General features: G+C 47.5%; 1 protein-coding gene across 1 annotated transcript in view; it reads left to right on the top strand.

Annotated features, from left to right (window-relative positions):
• Positions 1 to 14,006, top strand: part of LOC148144954 (uncharacterized) — a 237,413-nt gene that overhangs the window by 155,054 nt on the left and 68,353 nt on the right. The window lies entirely within an intron of this gene.

Raw genomic sequence — 14,006 nt, 5'->3', positions numbered from 1 at the left:
GTGTCACTCAAACTGACAGGGCCACTTCCGCATTGTGACGTCATTACAGGGGCGGGGCAGGTGACGGTAAAGGGGGCGGGGCGGGATGGACAGCGGGCCCCCTCACTGCACCTGCGCGGCCCTGCAGCAGAAGGGGAGGAGAATCCCTTCCCTTCAGGGAATCCCCACAGTGTGGAAGCAGGCTACCCTGACCCACGGGTCCACACTGACCCTCCCAAGGGTAACCCACCCACACCCATTCCCCCACCCCCACTGCTCTACATTTAACCCTAAGTAATACCTGCACATCCCTGGATATTATTCCGAATTTGGCATAGCCAAACCACCCTAACCTGCACATCCCTGTGTACAATGGGTAATTAAACATGGCCAATTCACCCTAACCTGCACATCCCAGGGCACTATGGGTAATTTAGCATGACCAATCAACCCTAACCTGCACATCCCTGGCCACTGTGGGTAATTTAGCATGACCAATCCACCCTAACCTGCACATACCTGGCCTCTATGGGTAATTTAGCATGACCAATCCACCCTAACCTGCACATCCTTGGGCACTATGGGTAATTTAGCATGACCAATCCACCCTAATCTGCACATCCTTGGGCACTATGGGTAATTTAGCATGACCAATCCACCCTAACCTGCACACCCTGGCACTATGGGTAATTTTGCATAACCAATCCACCCTAACCGACACATCCTTGGGCACTATGGGTAATTTAGCATGACCAATCCACCCTAACCTGCACACCCTGGGCACTATGGGTAATTTTGCATAACCAATCCACCCTAACCGACACATACCTGGGCACTATGGGTAATTTAGCATGACCAACTATGAGTGATTTGGCATAACCAATCCACCCTAACTTGCACATCCCTGGGCATTATGGGTAATTTAGCAGGGTCAACCCACCCTAATTTGGACAAAGTTGAAAACCACACATCACCAGGTTTTGTCCAATAGATTTGTTTGGAACCAGCTGCTCCTCCATCAGGTGGTTGTGGAGAATAATATCACAAAACACTGAATTTATAGCAAAACATTCTAGTGTCCTGCCACTGAAATGATATATTGAACAAACCTGGATTGTTAAGTTTTTCATTTTTCAAATGGGTTGCAGGTATCATTACTGTGTAAATCCCACATCTTCTGTCTGTCACCTCCTCAAGATAACTCAAGGTTTTAAAGCAAAATGTGACATCTCAGCTCAGACAATGCATTAAAGGTGTGAGGTCAGAGTCTTCTGTGTCCCAATCTTGAGTCAGACTGATTCTATTTCCAAAGCAAAATTCACAAAATATTACATGGATTGACTGCCTGCAGATTCTGCACTTTTTGAGCAAAATAGAATGTATCTGCAAATTTAATTCTGCAGATAGACATTCACTGCCATGGACTTCAATGTGTGTGTATGCACATGAGGGAGGCAGATAGATGGAGAGAGAGAAAGAGAAAGGGGGAGAGAGAGTAAGATGCAGGCAGACAGAGAGAGTGTGTTTGCTAACCACCTCCTTGCCTGGTCGGCCTTTTTCCCTGTCTACAACTTGCTTTCATAGAATCACCTCGCGTACATTGTTATGAACATTGTCTAATAAGAGTAGATGTATTTAGTAGATGAATCAAAACCATCCCAATGGCTGAAACAGCTGACACTCTAGTGTTGGACAAGTGGGAAATATTTGCATCAGTTAACCAAAACTCTTCAGAGTTTACATTCACGGGTACGCCAAGCCTCAGCATTAGGACCGGGCCATATTGGAGCTGAGATGGAAAGGCCCCTTCCTAGTCCTGCTGGGTTACCCGGTCAGCAGTCAGGGTCAAGGGGAGGCCGCATGGACACACACAACACAATGCAAACGAGCGCCACCTCCTGGAGGAACACCAGAAGACCCCGTCAGAGACACATCTTCAGCCTTCATCCGTGAGTGGCTCAGCCTGATCATTCTGCCTTTCACTGCACTCTTCCTTATCTTTCTTTCACTAACTATGTTTGATTGGGCCTGATAACCTCTAGTAAACAGGAATTACAGTTTAATACTTTTCTTTTTACACAGAAGGTCAACCACTCTAGCTGGTAGGTATGTGCCCATATCACCATCCGTCCTGAACTCGTACCAAGCGAGCCCTTATGGGGTTTGAGCAACTTGCAGCTTTCTTTCCCCCTGCCTTTGGAACTGCTCGATTGGATATCAAAGTCACCCCGCAGACAATCCTGTGCTCGGCTCAGTTCACTGTTGTGGCCCTCCTCTCCAGCGATCTCCCAGATGCCGAGATTTCCCATTCCTGATTAAACCCCTGATGATGATTCCCAATCCCTGGAGCCTTCTGCCCCTGTCCTTACTGAACCCGAGGACTATCAGTTCAATCTCCAAGCACCAACCCCTGACAACCCCCCCTGGCTCTGGGTATAATCCCTCCTTTTAATAAAAAAGGAGGGACTGTGGGAGAATGTGATCAAAATTGACAAAACTGCATGGAAGCCATTTTGCACAAAGCAATTTTTGCAGTAAAATATAGCCTGTTAACAGAATGCTGTCTGAGCCCTGGCTAAGGAATTCTGTTTTGATAGCCTGACCTTGCAGCTGCAGGCTGTCTCTGCTCCTCAGGCCATTAGACTGTGCTGCTTCATAGAATGATGGATTGGTTCTCTCTGTCCCTTAGTGGTAATTCGAGCTGAGCTGAACCTGCAGTATAAGATAACATTCAGTTTTGTAGACATTAAGAAATGTAGGTCTGGACAACATATGTGAACCTTACAACTGCCCCTCAGTTGCATAATTAATTACAGATTGGGCGGCACAGTGGTTAGCACTGCTGCCTCACAGCGCCAGAGACCCGGGTTCAATTCCCGCCTCAGGCGACTGACTGTGTGGAGTTTGCACGTTCTCCCCGTGTCTGCGTGGGTTTCCTCCAGGTGCTCTGGTTTCCTCCCACAATCCAAAGATGTGCAGGTCAGGTGAATTGGCTATGCTAAATTGCCCGTAGTGTTAGGTAAGGGGTAAATGTAGGGGTATGGGTGGGTTACGCTTCGGCAGGTCGGTGTGGACTTGTTGGGCCGAAGAGCCTGTTTCCACACTGTAATCTAATCTAATCTAATCTTAATGAAGAGTGGGGCTTGTGTTTTACCATAAAACTTGTAACATTCTGTATTTTATTGGAATACGTCAGACTTTATTTTGAACTAAGAGGTATTCACCAATGGCAACGAATAAAGCTATTTAATTGCTCAAGGTCTCCTCTCCTGACTACTTTGCTTTAAATGATTTGACACATGAGTTACTTTGTCCCAACAGTACCAATAGTTACATCAAAGGGAGAGAGAATTCCTCAAGTAGGGCACTATCAGTATCCTTGGAGAGCCCTATTTCTGGTTTACTTCCTGATGAACAAACATTAAGCATTTATTTATTTCTGATTTTGTTTCATTTTTCTTGTTTGATTCCCTGCTGTGACTACACTCTGTGTCTGGATGGGTGACAGGCTGAGATTGTGGGTTGGCTTTCGATTGACTGAATGTTTTCTTGTTCTGGAAGCTGTAAAAGAGGCGTGAAAGCTTCTGCAGACGTCCAGCAAAGCTGAGAACAGACCGACATCTTACTCTGTGGGAACAGGGAGATCAGAGGACAGAGAAATCAGGCCCTGAAACCTGAGCTGACACCAGACTACTGCGTGCTCAGTGCTTTGGTGAGCAGTGCCAACCCTCTGCCTTTACCTAGCTTCCCATCTGACTCCCCCCTCAATATTCAGGATCCAATCCTTGCCATCCTGAAGCCATGTCTCTGTAAGGAGTCTCAGACCATAATTATTCACTTCAATGTGTGCAGTTAATTCATTCACTTTTGTTACAATGTGGCACACATTCAGACTCACCATGTATCGTTTCAGTTTTTGTGGTCTTTAGAATCCAGTTTTTATTGCTGGTATATTTACTCTCCTTGTCCCTTTCTATTGTTCTCTGATGTTCATTTTCCACATCACTACATTACTCACCGGCCTTGATTTGGATTGGCCATGCTAAATTGCCCACAGTGCCCAGGGATGTGCAGGTTAAGTGGGTTAACCATGGGAAATGCAGGGTTATAGTTTCATAGTAATAGGAGCAGGAATAGGCCATTTGGACCTTCCAGCCTACATTAAGATCATGGCTGATGTATCCATTGTCTAAGCTCCTCTTCCCTGCATTGTCCCAACTACCTTTAATTCCCTGACTCAACAGAGACACTCGGCCTTGCAGCTGTACTGCTACCTGATAAACAAATTCTTTCCTTGCGTGGGAATATCCTTCTCTTTGCAAGGACCTATTGTATACTTATCAGCTACTAACCAACACTATCCAGACACTACATCGCTGGGCAAAGTGACTTAGTTGCTCAAATTCCTGCTATTAACAGTTTGCTAATTGTTAAATGATTGTAAACTATATAATTATACAACTCTGTTTCTCATCGGAGTGACTTGTGACTATTAGATCGACTTTGCTCTCCCCGTGAGCTCCCAAATAGACAGTCAATAACCCAAGGTTTGTGTGTCATGATTACTTATCCAATACTTATTGGACTACTACGAGCAAGTCACCCACACCATAATCCACTTCCATCCCCAACATGGATCAAGAGGCCATCCTTTTTTGCCAGACAAGTAAATGTCTCAAGCTCAGGAAACAAAGCCTGTCAAACATTAACAGGCACAGATCTAGACCAACCTTTTCCAGAGTCTGCCCCTTCACCTCGATTGACTTTCTTTTTCCCTCAGCTCCTACAGGCCAACAGCTGAACCCAAGGATGAGAAAAGAAATGGGAAAGAGGGCGAGAAAAGAGAGCGCGGTACTCCCAGATGATAAACAGAGGAAGGAAGTTGCAGTCTGGACTGAAGCTCAATCTTCATTCAGAGAGAGAGCAGCAACAGCAACTTCAGAAGCTCATGGTCGACCTTCCATATTCAGACAATGCGGGGGGGGGGGGGGGGGTCTCTGATTGGCAGGAGGACCAGGCCCCTTCCGGTCCTCCAGGATTTCCAAAAGATTGGTCTCCCCGTCCATCAGAACGACGAGGGGCGGGGCCCCATTCCGAGCTCACACATGCGCACCATGAACACTGCTCACGGCTAATAGAGGTGTCTGGACCGCATGGGATTGTGGGCACTAAATCAGCCATTAAAGAGATGAAATCAAGAGTCCCATATGCCGTCTTTACCGTCCTTGTTTATGTGTTAATGACGAAAAAGTCAAGAGCTAATCTTTAATCGATTTTCGATTGATCCACTGAGTGAAACACTACAGGTGTTTAACTCTCTATTTCCAGTTCAGTGTCAGTATAACACTCTTTATCTGTCCTCAAGTAAGGACCGAATCAAAGCCCGACGTCTGTTCCACCTGAACGTTGATTTTTTTTTTAGTTTGCAGTTTCCAACCCTCCGTTTCAATCATTTATTAAAAGTTACTCGTGGTACATGAGCATCGCTGGCTGGCCAGCATTTAGTTCCCCTTGAGAACGTGATGGTGACCCGCCTTCTTCAACTGCTGTGGTCCACAGTGTCCTTTGGGTGAGAATTCCAGGATTTAGACCCAGCAACACTGAAGGAACAGCAATATGTTTCCAAGTCAAGACGGTGAGTGGCTTGGAGGGGTACTTGCAAGTGGTTGTGTTCCCAAGTATCTGTTGCCTGATCCTTCTAGATGGAAGTGGTTGTTGGTTTGGAAGGTATTTTCTCAAGATATTTGGAAAATTTCTGTGTTGTGTCTTGTAGATCGTACACACTACTGCTTCTGAACAGTGGGGCAGAGGAAGTGGATGTATGTGGAGATGGTGCCAATCAAGCAGACGATTTTGTCCTGGATGGTATCAAGCTTTTTGGATGTTGTTGAAGCTGCACCCATCCAAGCTGGTGGGAGAGTATTCCATTACACTGCTGACTTGTGCCTTGTAGAAGATGGACAGGGTTTGGGGAGTCAGGAGGTGAGTTACTCGCCATAGTATTCCTGACCGGTTGCCTGCTCTTGCTGCCATTGTGTCTGTGATTAGTCTAGTTGAGTTTCTGGTCAATGGTAAACCCCAATGATGTTGATAGTGGGGTGTTTAGTGACAGTAACACTGTTGAATATCACGGGGCAGTGGTCAGATTATCTCTTTTGGGGATGAGTCATTGTTTGGCATTGGCATGGCATACATGTTACTTGCCACTCCTGAGCCCATTGGATATTGTTAATATCTTGTTGCATTTCAAACTGAACTGCTTCAGTTTGTGAGGAGTTGTGAATCGTGCTGAACATTGTGCAATTATTGGCGAATATCTCCACCTCTGACCTTATGATGGAGGACGGTCATTGATGAAGATGGTTGAGCCTAAGAATACACTACCCTATGAATTCCTGCAGAGACGTTCTGGAACTGAGATGACTGACCTCCAACAACCAAAGCCATCTCACTATGTACCAGGTATCCCTGAACAATTCAGATACACAACAATATTTCAAAACTAATTGAAGGAATACAGGTGAAACACCCCTCTTCTGGGAGTCTGCAGTGTAAGTTTTTCTGTTCGGGAAACAATCTGATAAGTGTTGACTGTCATCAACCTTTTTGATCTTGGCCACACACAGCGCCCCCTGTCCATTAGCCCCCGCCACTCCAGCGCTCCCTGTCCATTTCTTCCCCGCCACTTCAGCGCCCCCTATCCATTCTCCCTCACCACTCACAGCACCCCCATTCTTTCCTCCCACCACCCACAGCTCCCCCTGTCCATTCCCACCGCCAACCACAGCGCCCCTTGTCCACTCTCTCTCCATCCCCAGGTTCTTGCCCATTCTCCCTCTATACTCCAAACATCCTGTCCATTCTCTCTCACGCAACCCTCTGTACCCCTGTCGTTTCATTCCTCAGCCCCTGTCCAGTCCGTCTCCCCACCTATCTATTCTCTCTCATCCCGCCCTTTGTCCCATGTCCATTCTTCCATCCATTCTCTCTCTCTCGCTCCCCCCACCATCTGCCACCCCACCCATTCTCTCTCCCCTGAAATACACCAGGCTCGGAGTCAGAATTGGGGTTCAATGATAGAGTTTATTGCACAAGGAAATACCGGGGCTCCGGGGAGAGAAAGACACCAACAGCACAGTGTCAGCTGCGAGACTTCTCTCGACCCGGAGCACACGTCAAGAAACTTTTATACATCTTGTGATACAATCGGTCAGGGATGAGATTATTGTCTTTATAACATGATTTGTTTATGGTAATCATTGTAGAATCATTGATAGTTTCGGTACAGTCTTTGTCAGTTCCAGCACAGCCTTTGTTAATTTCCGCACAGTCGTTGTCAGTTTCAGTGCAGACATTGTCCATTTCAATGTCTGCATGGAAATCCATTGTTGTAGTAATGGGCGCTAATTGCTCTTCCTGAGAAGGAAGATTCCTGCAGCCCTGGCTATTAGCATTTGGTATTGAGTCTGTATCAAGCTGTTAGCACTTCTATAAGAGGTGTTGGCTGGACCCAGACACTTCGGCGGGCAGTGTTCATTACTCATGTGTATTCTCTCCCCCACCCGCCTTAAACTAATCACCTGGGTTGTGAGTCCATTGTGCTAACATTCTGGTGGCCCCAGGCAAGGTCTGTATCTGCTCTGCTGTTTCTCTCCGTATTGTGATCCGGCGGCCATCTTGTGTGTCAAGTTGGCCAACTGATGGCTCAGTGGCCATCTTGTGTATCCGTGAGCCTAGTGTCACCCTGCCCTGTGCCATCTCCCACTTCACCACGCCCACCCTCTCTCCCCCGCCCAATTTCTCTATCAATCCCACTCATTCTCTCTCTCTGTACCCCCTACTCTCTCTCGACCTCCACCCTCTATCCCCCGGTCATTTTCTCTCTCTCTGTCCCCCATCCATTCGGTCTCTTTTCTCCCCAGCCCCCATCACACCCATCCTTTCCCGAGCCTCGAACAATCTTTGACCGCTGTATCAAACCCTTCAAAGGACAGAGAGAGGGAGATAATGGATGGTGATGACTCTACCTGGGAGTCAGGAGGGGTGAGAGATGGCTGATCTTCAAAATTGAGAATACCTAAAATGATATATTCAGAAACATCATTAAAGTCAGAAAGCACGTTCATGTTTTTTGAAAGAGCTGCTGAAATTTTTCTGAAACTTTCACTGAAATAAGCGCAGTCAGGCCACTGCTCAGGAGAGGCTGGAAGGGGTGGATGGGCGAAAGTGAGCACTGCGGATGCTGGGGAGTAGATTCAAGATTAGAGTGGTGCTGGAAAAGCACAGTCGGCCAGGCAGCATTCGAGGCTTTTGCCTGAAACATCTATGTTCCTGCTCTTTGGATGCTGCCTGACCTGCTGTGCATTTCCAGCACCACTCTGATCTTGAATGTGAGGGGTGAATGGCCTAGTCCTCGTCTTGTGAAGTTGGTTCCAACTATCTAGAAATGGCGTCACAGAGCACAGAAACATACCCTTCGGTCTATGCCGACCAGATATCCTGAATTAACCTCGTGACCCATTTGCCAGTATTTGGCCCCTTATCCCTCTGAATCTGTCCTATTCATATCCCCATCCAGATGCATTTTAAATATTATCATTGTACTAGCCTCCACCACTTCCTCTGGCTGACACGCACCAGCGTCTGTGCAAAAAGGTTGCCCCTCAGAAACCTTTTCCCTATCACCCTAAACCCATACCCTCCAGTTCTGGACTCGCCCCTCAACGTGGGGAAAAGACATACAAAAGTTGAGCAGCCAGACAGAATGCAAAAGTAATACAATGTCGAATCACAGGGAAAAACAAATTGTGCCTCTTCCCCTTTTTTCCTATTGGCATTTGGACTCAACATCTGACAGAAACACCAGCATTGAAAAGTGTGGTGCTGATTCTTCAGGAATCTTATGCCCGGAACGTCGATTCTCCAGCTCCTCGGATGCTGCCTGGCCTGCTGTGTTTTTCCAGCACCACACTTTTCAACTCTGGTCTCCAGCATCTGCAGTCCTCACTTTCTCCAAGAAACACCAGCATCCCCAGTGAGCATACTGCGCATGTTTCCCGGTGTCAGTAACGCAGTGCACATGCCCACCGGTGTCAGCAAAACTCTGGGCATGCTCATTGCTATCCACACAAAAAAAGGCGCGCGACCTTCCTTTGATGGCCCAATAGGGAATCGTGGAGGACCAGAACAAAACTGGTCCTCCTGCCAATCAGAGCCATCCTATTGTCTGAATGCGGAAGTTGGACCATGAGTTTCTGAAGCCGCTACTCCTGCTCCTCTCTTTCTGAATCAAGACTGAGCTTCACCCAGACTGCAAACTCCTTCCTCTGTCTGAGATCTGTGAGTACGGCACTTTTTTTTCCCTCGCCTCCTTTGCCATTTCTATTTCTTTCCGGAGTTCAATTGTTGACTTGCAGCAACTAGAGGAAAGGTATTGAACCCAGGGAGGGGACGGACTATGGAAACGTGGTCGAGGTCTGTGTCTCAATTGGCAAAATAGACAGACAGGAGGCTGGAAGGACACAGCAAACCAGGCAGCATCAGGAAGTGGAGAAGTCGATGTTTTGGGTGTAACCCTTCTTCAGGACTGGGGCTTGGGGCTGGGGCTAGGGCTAGGGCTAGGGCTAAAGTGAAGATAGGGAGAGGGTATGGCCTGATTAGTCAATGGGTGGAAGAAATCAGGTTAGAACATAGAACAATACAGCACAGAACAGGCCCTTCGGCCCACGATGTTGTGCCGAACATTTGTCCTAGCTTAAGCACCCATCCATGTACCTATCCAATTGCTGCTTAAAGGTCACCAAAGATTCTGACTCTACCACTCCCACAGGCAGCGCATTCCATGCCCCCACCACTCTCTGGGTAAAGAACCCACCCCTGACATCTCCCCTATACCTTCCACCCTTCACCTTAAATTTATGTCCCCTTGTAACACTCTGTTGTACCCGGGGAAAAAAGTTTCTGACTGTCTACTCTATCTATTCCTCTGATCATCTTATAAACCTCTATCAAGTCACCCCTCATCCCTCGCTGTTCCAATGAGAAAAAGCCTAGCACTCTCAACCTATCCTCGTACGACCTATTCTCCATTCCAGGCAACATCCTGGTAAATCTTCTCTGCACCCTCTCCAAAGCTTCCACATCTTTCCTAAAGTGACGCGACCAGAACTGCACACAGTACTCCAAATGTGGCCTAACCAAAGTCCTGTACAGTTGCAACATCACTTCATAACTCTTGAATTCAATCCCTCTGCTAATGAACGCTAATACACCATAGGCCTTCTTACAAGCTCTATCCACCTGAGTGGCAACTTTCAAAGACCTATGACACAGACCCCAAGATCCCTCTGTTCCTCCACCTCACTAAGAACCCTACCGTTAACCCTGTATTCCGCATTCTTATTTGTCTTTCCAAAATGGACAACCTCACACTTGGCAGGGTTGAACTCCATCTGCCACTCCTCAGCCCAGCTCTGCATCATATCCAAGTCCCTTTGCAGCCGACAAGAGCCCTCCTCACTATCCACAACTCCACCAATCTTCGTATCATCTGCAAATTTACTGACCCACCCTTCGACTCCCTCATCCAAGTCATTAATAAAAATTACAAACAGCAGAGGACCCAGAACTGATCCCTGCGGAACTCCACTTGTAACTGGGCTCCAGGCTGAATATTTACCATCGACCACCACTCTCTGACTTCGACCGGTTAGCCAGTTTTCTATCCAATTGGCCAAATTTCCCTCTATGCCTCCTGACTTTCTGCATAAGCCTACCATGGGGAACCTTATCAAATGCCTTACTAAAATCCATGTATACTACATCCACTGCTCTACTCTCATCCACATGCTTGGTCACTTCCTCAAAGAATTCAATCAGACTTGTAAGGCAAGACCTACCCTTCACAAATCCGTGCTGGCTGTCCCGAATCAAGCAGTGCCTTTCCAGATACTCATAAATTCTATCCGTCAGTACCCTTTCCATTACTTTACCTACCACCGAAGTAAGACTAACTGGCCTGTAATTCCCGGGATTATCCCTATTCCCTTTTTTGAACAGGGGCACAACATTCGCCACTCTCCAGTCCCCTGGTACCACCCCCGTTGACAGTGAAGATGAAAAGATCATTGCCAACGATACTGCAATTTCCTCTCTTGCTTCCCACATAATCCTAGGATATATCCCATCAGGCCCGGGGGACTTGTCTATCCTCAAGTTGTTCAAAATGTCCAACACATCTTCCTTCCTAACAAGTATCTCCTCTAGCTTACCAGTCCGATTCACACTCTCCTCTTCAACAATACGGTTCCTCTCATTCGTAAATACTGAAGAAAAGTTCTCATTCAAGACCTCTCCTATCTCTTCCGACTCAATAGACAGTCTCACACTACTGTCCTTGATTGGACCTACCCTCGTTCTCGTCATTCTCATGTTTCTCACATACGCATAAAATGCCTTTGGGTTATCCTTGATCCTATCCGCCAAAGATTTTTCATGCCCTCTCTTGGCTCTCCTAATCCCTTTCTTCAGGTTCCTTCTGGCTATCCTGTATCCCTCCACTGCTCTGTCTGAACCCTGTTTCCTCAACCTTATGTAAGCCTCCTTCTTCCTCTTTACAAGACATTCAACCTCCCTCGTCAACCAAGGTTCCCTCACACGACCATTTCTTTCCTGCCTGACCAGTACATACTTATCAAGGACACGTCGTATCTGTTCCTTGAAAAAGTTCCACATTTCCACGACATCCTTCCCCGACAGCCTATGCTCCCAACTTATGCTCCTCCGATCCTGTCTTACAGCATCGTAATTACCCTTCCCCCAATTGTAAAACCTACCCTGTTGCACGCACCTATCCCTCTCCATAACCAAGGTGAAAGTCACAGAATTGTGGTCACCATCACCAAAATGTTCACCCACTAACAAGCCCATCACTTGTCCCGGTTCATTACCGAGTACCAAATCCAAAATGGCGTCCCCTCTGGTCAGACAATCTACATACTGTGTTAGAAAAGCTTCCTGGACACACTGCACAAACACCGCCCCATCCAATCTACTTGATCGAAAGAGCTTCCAATCAATATTTGGGAAGTTGAAATCGCCCATGACTACTACCCTGTGGCTTCTGCACCTTTCCAAAATCTGTTTCCCAATCTGTTTCTCCACATCTCTGCTGCTATTGGGGGGCCTATAGTAAACACCCAACAAGGTGACTGCACCTTTCCTATTTCTGACTTCAGCCCATACTACCTCTAAAGGCAGATCCCCCTCGAACTGCCTTTCTGCAGCTGTTATACCATTTCTAATTAGCAACGCCACCCCCCCTCCTTTTTTACCACCCTCCCTAATCCTACTGAAACATCTGTAACCAGGAACCTCCAACAACCATTCCTGTCCCTCTTCTATCCACGTTTCCGTGATGGCCACAACATCGTAGTCCCAGGTACCTATCCACGCCTTAAGTTCACCGACCTTCTTTCTGATACTCCTTGCGTTGAAGTATACGCACTTGAACCCATCTCTGTGTCCGCAAGTATTCCCTGTCAGTGCTACCTTCTTCACAGCCTCCCCACATACTTGGACATCCTGACAAACAGCTAGCCTACTTGCTGGACTACAAGTCCGGATCTCATCCCCCTGCCAAATTAGTTTAAATCCCCCCCGAAGATAGCTAGCAAACCTATCCCCCAGAATATTGGTGCCCTTCTGGTTCAGGTGCAACCCGTCCTGCTTGTACAGGTCCCACCTTCCCCAGAATGCAGTCCAATTGTCCAAATACATGAAGCCCTCCCTCCTACACCATCCTTGCAGCCACGTGTTCAACTGCACTCTCTCCCTATTCCTTGCCTCACTGTCACGTGGCACCGGCAACAACCCAGAGATGACGACTCTGTCTGTCCTAGCTTTCAGCTTCCAGCCTAACTCCCTGAGCTCTTGAATGACCTCCCCACCTCTCTTCCGACCTATGTCGTTGGTGCCAACGTGCACCACGACTTCTGGCTGCACACCCTCCCCCTTAAGGATTCTGAAGACACGGTCCGAGACGTCTCGGACCCTGGCACCCGGGAGGCAACAAACCATCCGAGAGTCTCGCCCATGCCCACAGAATCGCCTGTCCGTCCCTCTAACTAGAGAGTCTCCTATAACTAGCGCTCTCTTCCTCTCCCCCTTTCCCTTCTGAGTCTCAGAGCCAGACCTCACGCCACAGACCCGGTCACTGCAGCTTACCCCTGCTAGGATGTCCCTCCCACCAGTATCCAAAGCGGTACACCTATTGTTTAGGGGAATGACTACAGGGGATCCCTGCACTACCTGCTTCCTCCCCTTCCCACCTCTAACTGTTACCCAGCTACCTCTGTTCTCTGGAGGATGGTGAAAGGGAGAAGTGGAAATGAGGGGCACGGGGCTGAGAAGGGAGTCGGGGGATGGAAAAGGAGGTTATTTGAAATTGGAGAACTTGATGTTGAGTCCTACAGGCTGTAGGCTGCTGTTTTAAAAAATTCTCAAGGTCAAGGACCAGGCTCGCAGGAAAGTAGTCTGACAGAGAACAAACAGCCAAGAGGCGAGTCTGCTAGAATATAAGTGTTTTATTCCCCGCAGCGTCGCCACAACCAGGTCTCGTACTTACAACGGGTCTGGTTTATACTCACTCTACGTGTTACCGGAACTGGGAGCCGTCAGTTCTCGTAGAGCGGTTGCCAACAACCCACGCTCGGCGGTTAAACGCAACCCCGGAGCAGACTCTACCGAACTGGAGACTTTTCCAGCTGATATACTCTTTTCCAGATATAAACATTCATGTGAACAGCAGAGCAAGGCTAAAAAACACATTCCATTCTGGTTACATACAGATAAGAAGATTCACACGGGAAGGTGTATAATAAGATTCACACGGGACTAAGCGACACCTTCCATTTTCGGTTAGATTCACACATGTATTGGGACACAATTTTAACCCTTTCACCACATTCCACTGCTTGGCCCAATACATGTGTTGCATTATGATTCACACATGTATTGGGACATAATTT

Source organism: Chiloscyllium plagiosum, unplaced genomic scaffold, assembly GCF_037043375.1.
Source record: "Chiloscyllium plagiosum isolate Xiang-an unplaced genomic scaffold, Cpla_swu_hap1 HiC_scaffold_27, whole genome shotgun sequence".
Taxonomy (NCBI): domain Eukaryota; kingdom Metazoa; phylum Chordata; class Chondrichthyes; order Orectolobiformes; family Hemiscylliidae; genus Chiloscyllium; species Chiloscyllium plagiosum.
Note: the sequence above shows the minus strand (reverse complement) of the source record. Positions and strands in the feature narration are given on the sequence as shown.